The sequence below is a fragment of the Fundulus heteroclitus genome, chromosome 9, assembly GCF_011125445.2.
Source record: "Fundulus heteroclitus isolate FHET01 chromosome 9, MU-UCD_Fhet_4.1, whole genome shotgun sequence".
NCBI lineage: Eukaryota > Metazoa > Chordata > Actinopteri > Cyprinodontiformes > Fundulidae > Fundulus > Fundulus heteroclitus.
In genome coordinates this window covers 32857392-32871018 of record NC_046369.1, presented here as the reverse complement: position 1 = coordinate 32871018, position 13627 = coordinate 32857392, and the positions used below count along the sequence as shown (strand labels likewise).

The following is a 13627-nucleotide window of genomic DNA, read 5'->3' as shown; positions in this document are numbered from 1 at the left end:
CTAATTCTTACTGATCGTGGCTTAACCTAAATGACTGATGACCTCATACTGAGAGTCAAAACAAAAGGTTTTTTTTTTTTTAAACCACAATAACAAAATATTAGGGTCAAAACAACTAAAGAAGAACCCATCCTCCACAATTATTAATGGAGGTATAAAAAAAAATCTAAAACCAATTTCAACTACTTAATGTTGAAATGTAAAAAAAGAAAAAAGAAAAAAGAAAGAAAAGAAATTGAAGTCAGACTCACCAAACATGTGGATGAAGGAACACAGAATTAACAAAAACAAACCCTAAAAGTCAACTAATAGAGAGAAATTAACTTTGTAAAGTGTGACCAGCTGCCTCCATGTGCTGGTCAGGCATAACAGTCCCAATACTTCAAAGACAGACCCTGAGAGCCACTGAGTTCAACATTACCTACAAAACGCACATCATCTGACATCGTAAACATGCATTTCAACATGAAATGGCCAGCGCTAAAACTAAAACCCAAACCCAGTTTTCCTGGCAGAAGCAGTTACAACTTAGAGGAGGTTTTCTTCAGGATTACTGGGGGCTTTTCCCCTGAGAGGGGGTAGAAAAGTGTACCAAAGGGGAGGAGGGCCATTGTCATAGCCAGTCCCCTTTGAGTATCCCCCCTTCCTTGCAACATCTCATTGGCTCTAAGGGGCTAATATGCTAATGACGGGATGAAATGCCGGACTCTTGTCTTGCCATCACCCCTGTTGTGAGGCACACAAGCATTTCAACAATTACTATGGCAACAGCTTTATCTATAGTGTGTGAGAGAGCTCGGTTTCCTGAAAGCGGAGCTACTGATCATCAGGGGTTATTACCACTGCATGGTCAATACCAATAAATATGGACTGGTAACTTTAGATGCTATTATATTACACTTTTTAATATAAGAAAAACATAGTTTCAAATTACAAACTAATCGTGAGGCGTCAACTAGTCTGAAAGTATACAGGTTTAAACTGTTATGGTTTAAGAATCGACAACATGTCATATCGTTGCCACTGTTTTAAATGCTCTGAATGAGATGCCTTACAAAGCCACTGCAGGCTTCCTCTGGCTGTGTGGAGCATGGAGTAACGCTGCGCCACCCCTCTCCCACCTGTTGCTGTATACTGCTGGTGGTCAGCAGGCTACAACACTTTTCACTCCCTTGAATAAAGAAATGTATGAATATTTCCTGTCATAAAAAACACAAGACAGGCTATAAAAAAAATAAAAACCCATCAGCTTTCATGCTTATCAAGATAATACCATTTAAAAATCAAGTTGATAAGCCAAAAGTGGATGATTGCAGGCTAATTAACCTGCTAATAGCAGTTCATTATACTTGTGTCACTTAGAATGTTTTTTTTAGCCGTACTGCTCTTCTATCGCTACATTCAGAATCTAGCTTCATCTTAACGTCTTTAACAAATAGTTAACGATAAAACATTTATACATAACTTTATAGCTGGAGTAATCAATATCCCATCCATTTTCTATACCTCCTTAATTCGTGTTAAATGATTTTAATAGCAGCAGCAGCAATAACTGTTCATCTGTTTTGTCAGCTGAAAACCAGGCGATTAGAACAGAAATCCTGCAACTGGAAGCTGACCGAAAGACACTAAAGTTCATTAAAACCTATTAGCCCTGAGGGTTAGGATTTTTCTTGAAGTACCTCGATAGCATAGTGTTTTTAGCTTATTTCCCAAATGAACTTGTAATCAAGTAATGTTTTGATACTGTGATGTAAAGGTAATACATCTAAAATCATTGCAAGTATTATTTCTTACACCGTCAAATCTATCTTAAAATATCTCCCGAGATGTTATGGAGAGTCAGACCCTAAAGCTCTACATACTTTCCCTCCTAAGCCTACCCAGCAGTTTGAGCTGACAGAAAAATGACAGACGGCTGGTAATTATCAGCCAGGTTTAAAAGCATGGCGGTGACAGAGAAAAGTGCAGCATCATGTACAGTATTGAAGAGCAGAAAAAAATGCTGAAGCTGAAATTGCACAACCTGCAGTTTGCAGGTGAGCCACTGGATCCCATTTGCTCCCTAAGGAGCCTCACAAAGGCCTTTCTTCAGCTAACCCTACAATCAAAGCAGTCATGTTTCGGGTGAGAGAGGTGAACCATGAGCACAATGCAATGACCGGCACATTCCTGGGCTGAGTGGCATACCAGCTGCCAAGTCACGAGCCATCTGTGCTGACCCAAAGCCCAGATACACCTGGAAACCTTCAGACTCAGAGCATGGCTTTAAACTGTATCACAATTAGGATTTCACAACATACGTCTGAAATGCTGTCTTGATTTGGGATCATTTATGTGTCTAAGCACAGGCATGAATTCACCAACAAGTTATTACGAGCTTAGAAGCAAACCTTGCACAAAGTAAGATGGAATATATTTAATTAGTGTGAGCAACGCTCACATAACTGTCAGAATAGAAAAAGGTGTGAAATATTTATGTAATGTCAGCCAAGACTTGGCTCTGATTCTGGCTCCTGGAGGCTTTTTCCCCCCATTAAGACTTTTTATAGGCGTAACCTGATGACAGAACATTTCTAATGTTAGACATCAGGAGCTAGTCAAACACATGGACAAAGATGGCATAATAAATCAAAGACTACTTTTGTCAACATTTTGATCATGGCCTATAATTACACTCTATAACTAGTCAGATCAATGCCATTTCTAAAATAGCATAGAGAACCATTACACCTTATACGCACATCTCACAAAATGTTAACCAGGAACTAGCATTTCCTGGTGGTAATTGGACCATTTTGGGCTTTATTAGGACCACTGACCAACTAGTCAGAAACTAGAAATCCAATCTCACAGCAGATAGGTGTGTAGAGGTTAACTAAGTTCATTATCATGGAGGTGCTTTTAAATAGACAGAAAAAAAACTTGAGAGAGAAAGAAAGATGTGGAGACTGCTGTTACGGTAATGCTAACAGGGCAAACAGCTAATGTAAGATGCTACAATTGGTCAAAACAGCAACTATCCTCTCTCAGAGTTGCCTCTGCTACCAACATAAATAATAAATGTCTGCTCAAGACAACAGTGAAGGAAAATATATGTGCGTCTTCCTATAAAAAAAAACATTTTTTGAAGAGGAATCAGAATCTACTTATCTGCTTATAAAAACTAGAGAGTGGAAATCTGCCACATAACTTAATTTGTAAAACTTTAATACATCTCTTGAATTTTGTGAAAACCCAAGAAAAAAAAAATCAATCATTTCTACCTCAATGTTGTTTCATATAGCGAATGGAACGATACGTTGCCTCACTGAATGCTGCCAATATTAACAGATGTTTACATCTCCCTAACTGGCCTGAAGGAGTGGTAAAATAAGACCAGAAACTAGAAAAACAAAACAACTAAATCTCCAAACTGTGATTTACTCTGTTGAGACTCAAACTATTTTAAGAAATCCACTTAAGTGAATTTAGTTACCTGCATTCCAAACATACTACGTAGGCTTAACTAGAAAAATAAGGCTTGCTAAATGTAAGCCACTGGCCAGAACCCCTACTGAGTGCTTACACTGTAACATACCCCTGGAAGCCTTTCCAGCCATAACTGGATTTTGCTCTGAAACCTTCCCTAATCTAAAACAGCAACTGGTTGTGTATGATACAACAAGAAAATTTTTATTTTGTTGTTACAAGAACATTAAAAAAGGAACTTTGCAGCAGCAGAAAAATGAAAACTCAAGACGTCACTCTGGTACTTCTATGAGGACTCCAGAAGGGGGAAACACAATGCCACAACACTGGGAAGTTTAATCTGTCATGCTGCACTGAGTTGTGTCTACAGTTAATGTCTAATGTGAGAGAGATCTGGAGAAAAAGGCATTAGTCATTGTGAAACGGCCACAAAATATAGGCTGATTAAAGCAACCATTTTAAAGAAAAGGTATTGTCACTATATCATATGTTCTACAGAAGTAAAAACACGTAAATTTCACTGTGAGTTTAAAGTTTAGAAGTCATGGTGGGCATAGTCACTGATACGAGTTCTACAGACTTTAACTAAGACGGACAGTCAAGGGCTATAAACCAATTGTGAAATCAAGAGGAAAATAATGCATTCCAGATAGCTCAAGGTACTCCCTCTGGTGCAATGGACCTAGGTTTGATAGCCGGTTGCATCAGAAAGGGCATCTGGTGTAACAACTCTGCCAGGTTTGCAAACCCTGTGCAAGTTGTAATGACTTACTATGGCGACCCCTGAATAAGGACTCAGCCAAAGGACTCTGTCATTCTTCTATCTCTCATGATAAAAAATAGTCAGACAAAAAAGAGAAGTGTTTTGATTTTAACACTTAACACAAATTCTCCACTGGATCCAGGTCTGGACTTTGACCGGCCCATTTCCTCCAAGTTAAACACTAAACCTAGAAATCTTGGAATAAGCTCCTCACTCTGTAAATGGACCATGGACTTTCAGCCCAACAGAACTTAGTACGTTAGGTAACAACCGTTCACCACCATCACACTCAACATGGATGTACCGCAAGGCTGTTTCTTTAGCCTGTTCCTCTACCAACTCATCTACATCACCAGCATGGCTGTTTGAATTGGTCTCCATATCTCTGAGAGACTTTTCTGAACAATAAACAATCTGGTTAAGAAGGTCCATCAGCAACTTGTCTTGTTGCAGACACTGACGAAGTTACTTCAAGGCTGGACTATTATAATTTTTTACTGTTAGGAAGTCCACAAAATGCAGTTCAAAGCCTTCAGGTAACCAGTTGAAGGGTCAATTTGCTACCAAATAGTTAAGCAATAGGAAGCAGGAGGGCATATTGCATATTTATTGTTAATATGTACAGGGCTAAGGTTGAATAGATTTGTATGGACCGGATCCTTTGTACATTGCTAAAAAACCTTGCCAGATCTATGTTTGCTTAGAAACTCCATATTAATATACACGTTTCTTTATTAGTCCCTCAGCAGTAACATTTATTTGTAATAACAGCAAATTGCCAGGTAAAGTGAAGCACACAGTGGCAAACTAAGATAATCAATTATAATAAAATAATTGCATGACTGAATCAACAGTACATTTTTCCATAAAGGATATTAACATTATCTTATCTGTTTTGCCAAACAGGGAAGGGATACTTTTAAATTATATATTTTTCTAAACCACAGCTGATTTGTTCCCCAATTATTATTTTCCCCCCTAATTAACGAAGTTAAAATATTGTCATTGTAATTTATCATTTTTCTGCTCTTAACCAAAAAGAACGCCGTGCTTTCAAAAAATGTTGCAATGGTATCAAAAACAGCATTGAGTTTCTTAGTATCTGTATTGAGTTTGAAATTTTACTATCGTGACAACCGTATTACATGGGTTGTTGTTGTTCTAGCACATCTGCATATATGATTATACTACATATTCATATTGACTATCAATATAGCACATCTCTATATAGTGGGACCTTGACTTACAAGTGTCCCAACTAACAACTTTTATGAGATGTGAGCTGTCAGGTGATTTATTTTCCTTGACCAGAGAGCTAAAATTCAGTTTATGAGCCAACTACAGACATCCTACCAATGGTGAGTGCAGTGAAAGCTGGATTAAAGGAGCTACAGACAAAGCACCACATAGAAGTTTTGCAAGAACTAGGTGATGCGGAGGAGGCGTTATCTCTACAAGAGAGATACAGTAAATGTTGGGAATGTGGCAGAAACTTTCCAACTTTATTCAAAAGAAACCCTCAGAAAATGTGGCAAATAAGTGAAACCTGACTTATAGAGACATTCTGACAGAAGGGATGAAATAGATTTTCTCTGACAAGTTTTTATTGAAAAGTCCTCATATGAAAGTGAGTAAAGTGTGGCAGAAAGAGCAAAAATTGGCAAATAATGTTCAGTTAATCAGTTCAGCCCTTCTCCTCTACTTCCATCAGTATCTTCATGCCATCTGATCTCCAAGGTAAATGTTGCAATTATACTACACTGGATTTAATAAAACCAGCTTATTTCAGTACATTCTATTGTATAGTGTTTTTATAGAATACTGTATTCATTATTCATAAGTAAATTTTCTTTTTCAAAACAATGTGATCTAAAAATTGCAGTGTTTTTGGAAGACTCTGGAACAAATTAATGGCATTTCAATATATTTCAATGAGGAAAGCTGATTTGGCATGCAAGTAATTTGAATTAAGAGCTTCGTCACGGAACCAATGGATTTATTTTTGGTATCAGATTAAAGGGGGAAAAGTATGCAGCACATCAGAGTTCTTTTTGTAAAAGATGTTTAAAACATAATTTTACTTCCACTTTGGTTATACAAAGTTTTGTATTGTTCCATCACATAAAATACTCAAACAATAGCTTTACGTCAGCAATCATGAAGTTAACATGTAAATGTGAAACGATTCATGTGGTATAAATACTTTCTGCAAGGCCCTATAAAAAAAAGATATTTCACTTTACAGTAGAGATTAAAGCAGTTTTGACAAGGTATTTGGAGAGCGAGATGCTTTCCCACACAAAGCCACACCTATCCGATCTCCACGTGACGTGGGACAAGTTCCCTCCCCTCCCTTCTCAAAAATGACATTGCAACAACTACCGCCGATTAGTCATAATGTACAAAACGAAAACCTGGCTGTGCCCTTCTGCTATATGTAGAGAAACCACACCTGCACACAGGGGCAGGTTCTGGCAGCTTGCTGATAACCATCCAACATTATCTCTGAGATGAATGGGAAGGTGTTTAACAAATAACATTTGACGTGCACAGGCAGAGACAGAGTGCAAAGAAAAACACCAGGGCTCCCGGTAGGGCACAGGTAGTGATGTTTAAGTCGGAGGATAAAACATTTCTAAAACATCAATAAACAACACGCAGAGAAATTGGACTAAAAATGAAGCTTTGAGGTTCAGTAATGACCCACCATCACTTCTCTGTATTCTAAATGTGACACAGACTTGTTATTGTGGCCCTGGGAAATGACTGACTTGAGATGCAATTTGAGATGAGCAGAACAAAGGAATTCCTCACAATCCCAGCAAACAGAGAGTCCTGTGGGATTCACAGACTGTAAAACACAATATGAACAATAAGACTTGTCCTTGAAAGGAAATGTCTCACTCCGTTTAGAATTACGAGCATATTATGTTAAAAATAACCAGATCCCTCACTCGTGCCTGCTGTTCTTTAGCAGCTTTAACCTGTTGTGATCCACGTTCTCCCTCAGGTTCTAAAGAAAAATGTCTCAGAGAACCATCATGTGAAAACAGAGACTCCTCTGCTGTCTGGAAGAGGATTTCTGGGCAACACTTAGGGAAAAAAAATATTTCTTGACTGAGAATAACCATAAGAGTCAAGACAGGGGAATATTTACTCAAACTACCCTCAGCTAAAACTTTATTAGCAATCCGTTGCTGAAGCTGCTGTGGGAAAACATAACATTCCTCCTATGAAGGGGGATTAATGTCACTTTAGAGCTGCTCGATGAAGCATAGCCTTTTACAGTTGGAGCTGCATGTGGCAATGTTTTGGAATCAAATCACTATTTAAATACTTGCTAATAATAAACGCTCTTTTTTAATTTCTCTCTTTCTTTTCCTCTGAACTACTTGAAAAGAGTCCCAATATGAACATAGTACAATTGAGAACATGTTCTAGCCCTTGGGGCAACTACTGTGTTACACACAGCTCGTCTTCTTGCAAAATCTTTGTTGTCAAGCAAAAAGAATTGCAGCTGTGATACGCTAAATTAATTTAAGCTCTGCCAAAAGTAAAGCAGGGAACTAAATCAGATAGCCTTCAATATGACTTTTTATCTCCATGGAGCTAACAATCACAAATCCTCGTCTGATGTGATGTATCAGATGTCCCATGTTTTCCTTAAAAGGTTTAAAAAAAAAAAAAAAAAAACTCTTACACAGCCCCAGTGTGTAAGAGTTTCACACTGGCGCAACATCTAGTGCACCGGTGAATTAAATTAATTGAAATCGACTTCGCCGTAAGCACGTAATAACTACTACAGAAGCCGTGGAGTGTCATAATTGTGACAATGTCAACATGTCTTCCATGTATTTGGTACCAAGCTACTGCTAATAGCTAATAGCTAAGGTCATTGTGTGAAATGGCTTTTGACACTGTCGCCAAGTCCACTTGTTTTTTTCTATAGTAGTTTGTACATTTATTGAATTGCGTTTTCTTTGGCTCGCTTCTGAACATGCAATTGCTTATTTGGGCTCCAATATAAGTGGCTATAAACACCAGTCAAAAGCGTGCACTGCTGTGCCATAGATGCTGTGAACCAGCCGAATGAAATATCCGTACACACATACTCTGTGAAAGAGAGAAAAGACGAACAAAATAGGCGTCTCTGCTGGCAGGACAAACTGGCTGCTGAACTACACTGCCCTGTTTAAAAAATAACGGCAAAAGAAACTTCACTGTTATATTGAATTAAAGCTATTGTTGGTAGTCCTGTTCAGAAACACTATTATACTGGGTGAAATGGTCCTTCCAGCCTGACAGTAGTCAATACATTATGTATTCAGAAAAAGGAGGTTAAAAAATTAGATCTCTGGGAAAGTTGCAGGCCTGAAAAACTGTCCAATCCCTGTTCGGTCCAAAGGGCAAACAACTAATTCTAAGTTATTAGAACATTTTCATTTTTGAGGTGAGGTTATTAGACATTTATAAAATAGGCCTGTCTCAATCAATAAATCAATTAATCGCACGGTAAATTGTAATCATATGATTAATAAAAATAAGCGCGATAATTTGCATAGGCATGTTTGCCTTTTTGCCCTTGTGTTTCCATCTCCCCTGAGACAGGATAGCAAAAAGGTTTCAGTACGCTGGACCGGCGTCTGCTCCCCTCTCCCTTCTCATTTCCTGAGTATATCAAGGGTTAAATCTAGCCAGGGGTTCCCACAGAAAATGGGGTAATCCTGGCAGTAGTTGTCTGGTGGCTCACGGTAGTTGTGTGAGGAGAGTTGAGCAACGCAGCTCGAAGGAGGGGTGCAGCCTTCAGCCGGGTAGCGTAGTCTGCTGACCGTTTTACGTTTCTCTCAAACATTGAGGCTATTAAAATATATAAACGACACTCAGCCTGCCGGGGAAGGGGGGATGTTTGGAGAGTAAATCCTGGCAGCAAGCCAGGCTTATAATACGGTGGGGGGAAACCCAGCTTGTGTCAGGTAGGCACATGGTCAAACTTAAAATGAGACCATCATGAGGGAGAGCCAGACAAACGGTAGTTTGAAAAGATATTCAATGGCTGTCAAAGCCAAAGAACACCGCTGCAGGGTAGGAGTTTTTTGGATTCAAACCATGTGATCCCCACCTGCTTTGTTTGTCTAAGCTGATAGGTTGAGAGGATATACTTGTGTTGTTATGTCGTTATCATATTAGTCGAAAAAGGTCTCCAAATGACAATAATGAATAATGTATCGCAATAAGTTTTAGAAAAGATTATTGTCCAGCAAAATTTGCTCTCGTGAGAGGCCTATTATAAATATGTATCTATACAATATTTTGAATTCTGCTAATTAAAAGCCAAAGTAGTTACACACTGTCCCTGTAAGACCAACTTCAAGACCCCCTAAAACAATCTGTTAGAAAGATTTCAGCCGGTCTTCCCACAATGCAATGCAGTATGATGCACTTCTTTTAGGGTAAACAGTGGAATTCAACAGGATTTGATCTGCTTTAACACAACAAGACAAAGCAAAGAAACTACACCATTTAGTTTAATATAGCCAATTAATTACATTCAACTTTTAAACAAAACAGGAGGTTTACCTAGGCTTTGTCTCCTTAGCGGTGCTAATCTGCTTCTGCTTTCTAACAAAGAGTGAATCTTAGCAGGAGGACTAACCGTTAAAAGTCAATTAATTGGGTGGAATGTGTTTCTTAATAAAAGCATACTTTATAAAAAAAAAAAAAAAAAAAAGAGACAAAATTTTATTGATGCAAGGACATGAATACTGTTGCATCTAGAGTTAATCCCCTAAAGTACCCCTCTTCACAACTGCTCTACTAGCAACTGATGTAGTTGCATCCTCTCATGTGCGTCCTGCTCTTCATACAAATTAACATCCCAAGTAGGGCTGCAACGACAAATCACTAAAAATCACCAATTAAAAGCACTGGCAACAAATGTCATCATCCGATTCGTTGTGTCACACGATTTTTGCTTCACTCGCCATGTAATGGAGGCCTTGACCTCATCTACAGAGCCGTGTCAATGCCGAGTGGCTGCAGAGCGAGTTGACTGCAGCGAGGCGGAGGCGGCATTTTCAAATGCTGCTTTTTTGTTGCAAATTCTACTAATGGCGACACAGAGAAAACGGCTCGAACAAAGTCCTCAAAAGATAGAGAGCATGTCGCGCTTCACAAAACCAAAAGTAACGTGCGAGATTTGACATGGCACAAGAGCTGAAATAACATGGAGTCAAAGAGGAGGGTGAAGAGAGCTCAACAGCAGGGTTAGTAATGACAATATCTGATGTTTGTTCTGTTTCAAACTGAGGAAACGGCGACAGCACTTGGCTCGCGGGCTGTGAGCGGTTTGCTGCACGGCCAAAATCATGCTTTAGGGTGCCCCCTTAACATCAGTCTGGGAGCTGGTAATGCAGCTGTTAGCTTGTTAGCTGGTTACTGACAAGAGCTTGTTTATGTGCACAACTTTCCCTGATTTGCTTGAAATGTGTTCGGGTTAAAATGAAAGAAACTATTCCAAATGCACCGTTTATATGGGCTCAAAAATCAAATAATCCGATCATGACTTGCGTTTACTTGCACCAAGCTTTATTCAAAGTAGAAACTCTCTGACATTAGCAGAGTTGTTGGATTTCCATAAAACAACCGCAGAAGGTTTTTATTTCTTCATTCGGTAAAAAACAACAATAAACACAGAGGTGCATTTGTTCTGACTGTTCAGAGCACACAGAACGGACCCACACCAGGTTCTGAGATAGTCGAGAACTCCTGCTGCTGCTGCTGTTGAGAGAAAGGGAGGAAATGATGATCATCCATAACATGTTCTGTGCTGCACAGCGCTGCAGCCCCATCCTCCACATGCAGGCGCTGTAAGTTCATGAGTTAATCGCAACAAGTGTTTAGATGGACGCTGGTAGGATTATGGATCATAAACCAGCCCTCTCAATCGGAATACAGTTTATTTCTGGTGGTAATAATTTCTTCATTAAGCTTTAATTTGCAGAAAAAGTCTGAGTGAAGGTACTGTATGGGAGAGAGGAGCAGGGCTCTAAACTAACTTCTCAAGAATCAAGAGTCTTTATTGTTGTTATGTAACCATAGAGAAATTTTAGTGAGACACTCAGAATGATAAGAGCCAGACCTAAAGTAAAAACACTTTGTTGCAAAGCATCTCGTAAAAACGAGACATAAGCATCCCTAAAGGTCACCCTCAAAAATGTAAAATCCTCAGAATTAATTAAAAATATTAAATATCCAACACCCTTTTGACTCTTCAAAGAAAAAATAGAAAAACTTAAAACATCAGAATAAAAATATACATGAGGACCTATGTAGAGTGTAGTATTTACATAAAAAGCAGCTTGTGCAGTAACAGTCTGAGTCAAAGGGCTGGTGGTTTATTTCATTCTCAGAAGTGGTGTTTCTGCTCTGGTTGCATTGTTATGTCCATTTTTCCCTAGCTGCCCTAGCACAAGGGTGAGGTTCAACCAAACCGCATTGACACCAGTTTTACAGCTTCACTTCTGTTGTGTTAAATCACTGTTCATATACAGTCCCTGACAAAAGTCTTGTCACTTATCTATTTTTTTTTTAAAAAAACAACAGCTTATAACCTGACCTTTAATTAATCTATTGGTTTTAGGAATGGCTCATATCAAAGACAAAACCCTCCCAAATTATGTTCACCATCCTAAAATAAGTTTGCTTCACTGAAGAAAGATTGATCATTTAATGAACACAGAAAGGTCTGATTTTGGCAAGACAAAAGTTTTGTCGCCTTGTCATATGATGCACCCAATCCTAGATTACAGCCTCACCTGTGATCAGTAATTGATTAATCAATTAGTGGGTGTGTATAAAAAGAACCCCAGCAAACCAGACCGTCACATCAACTGCAGCTTGACCTCTGACAACATGACTAAGATTCACCCTGAGACCAAAGCATTGATTATCAAGAGGCTGAAGACCAGATCTACTGCTGAGGTGGCTGACACCTTCAATGTGTCTCAGTGTCAAGCACAAAGAATAAGAAAATGTTTTTGACAAGCCCATGTCCAACAGACCCTGCAAGACAACTGCTTGGGAGGACCGTTTGTTGTCTCAAAAATCCAAGGCCAGTCCCTATTCCCTTGGGGTTACTTTCAGTATGGGGGTGTGCAAGAGATTTGCAGGGTGGAAGGCAATATCAATATCCTAAAATATCAAGAAATATTAGCTACCTCTTCCATTCCCAACCACAAAAGGGGTACAAGTTTGCAGCAGGATGGTGCTCCATTGCATACTTCCATTTCTACATCAACGTTCCTCAAGGTGAAGAAGGCCAAGGTGCTCCAGGACTGACCAGCCCAGTCACAACACATGATTATTGAGCATTTCTGAGGTAGAATGAAAGACGAAGTATGAAAGACGAAAACCAAAGAATCTTGATGGACTCTGGGGGGCATGTAAGACTGCTTTCTTTGCGTAAAAATAATCAACAGATTAGTCGATTATTAAAATAATCGTTAGTTGCAGCCCTAATCACACCCCAAGTCATATCATTGGCTAGCTTGGAATCACATACCACTGTTGCACCGATGATAGTCAACTTTACAGGCACATTTAAAGGAGACATATCATGCAAAATTCACTTTTTTAGCGCTCAAATACATTTTGTTGACTACTTTGAGCTTCTAGGAGTACATAAATGTTTAATGCAGTCTCTCCAGGAGCTGTGTAGAAATCTTTATATTCCGTCATATCTTTCAAGCGGTTCTGTTTTCTCTTTTATATTTTTTTATTAACAATAATGGTGCCATCTTTGCTGCAGAGCTGCTAAACGAGGTCAAAGAGTTTCAGCTAAGCCAATTTTTTATTTTTTTTTTTCACTGCAATTTGGTAGTCCAAACTCAAGGATTGTGAAGCTACAAGTGGATAAGTGAAAATGTTTGGTTGTTGGGTGTATTAACCCCCACAAGTCATTATACTGTCCCCCAGCGTACTACAAAAATGGCCAAATGGGGTGGAGTGGACACTCTGCGACCTGCAGGGTGGTGGGTTGTGATGTGCCTCCTTTGCATTTAAAGAGACCACATGAAAACGAGTTGCTATCAGACGCACTACAAAACAGCGGCAAAAAGGGGACACAAGGGTTAAAGAGGAATTGAGACAAAAGCATTGCTGTTCCATTTTATATAGACCACAACTGAATAGTTTCAATGTGAAAAGGAAGAATTTAAAGACATATGTCTCCTTTAAAAAAAATGTTATATTGTGGAAAAACTTCAATATTTTTCGTCTTTCATTTCAGTAAATTAAACTCTTATGTAGTGTTTCCCCTGTCGTTATAGTGGAGGCAACTCCCTTTCCACCCCCCAGATTTTTGAGTTAATATATTATATAAAATTTTGTTTTCTA

At 38.8% G+C, this 13627-nt stretch overlaps 1 protein-coding gene across 5 annotated transcripts in view; it reads right to left on the bottom strand.

Annotated features, from left to right (window-relative positions):
* Positions 1–13627, bottom strand: part of shroom2a (shroom family member 2a) — a 50197-nt gene that overhangs the window by 16828 nt on the left and 19742 nt on the right. Inside the window, exon 1 of one of the 5 annotated variants that reach the window (XM_036141522.1) lies at positions 252–339. The exons of the other annotated variants lie outside the window; for them this stretch is intronic. The gene's annotated coding sequence lies outside the window, so the exon portion shown is untranslated. Of the gene's footprint in view, positions 1–251; positions 340–13627 lie in introns of those variants that run through there. 5 annotated transcript variants of the gene reach the window in all.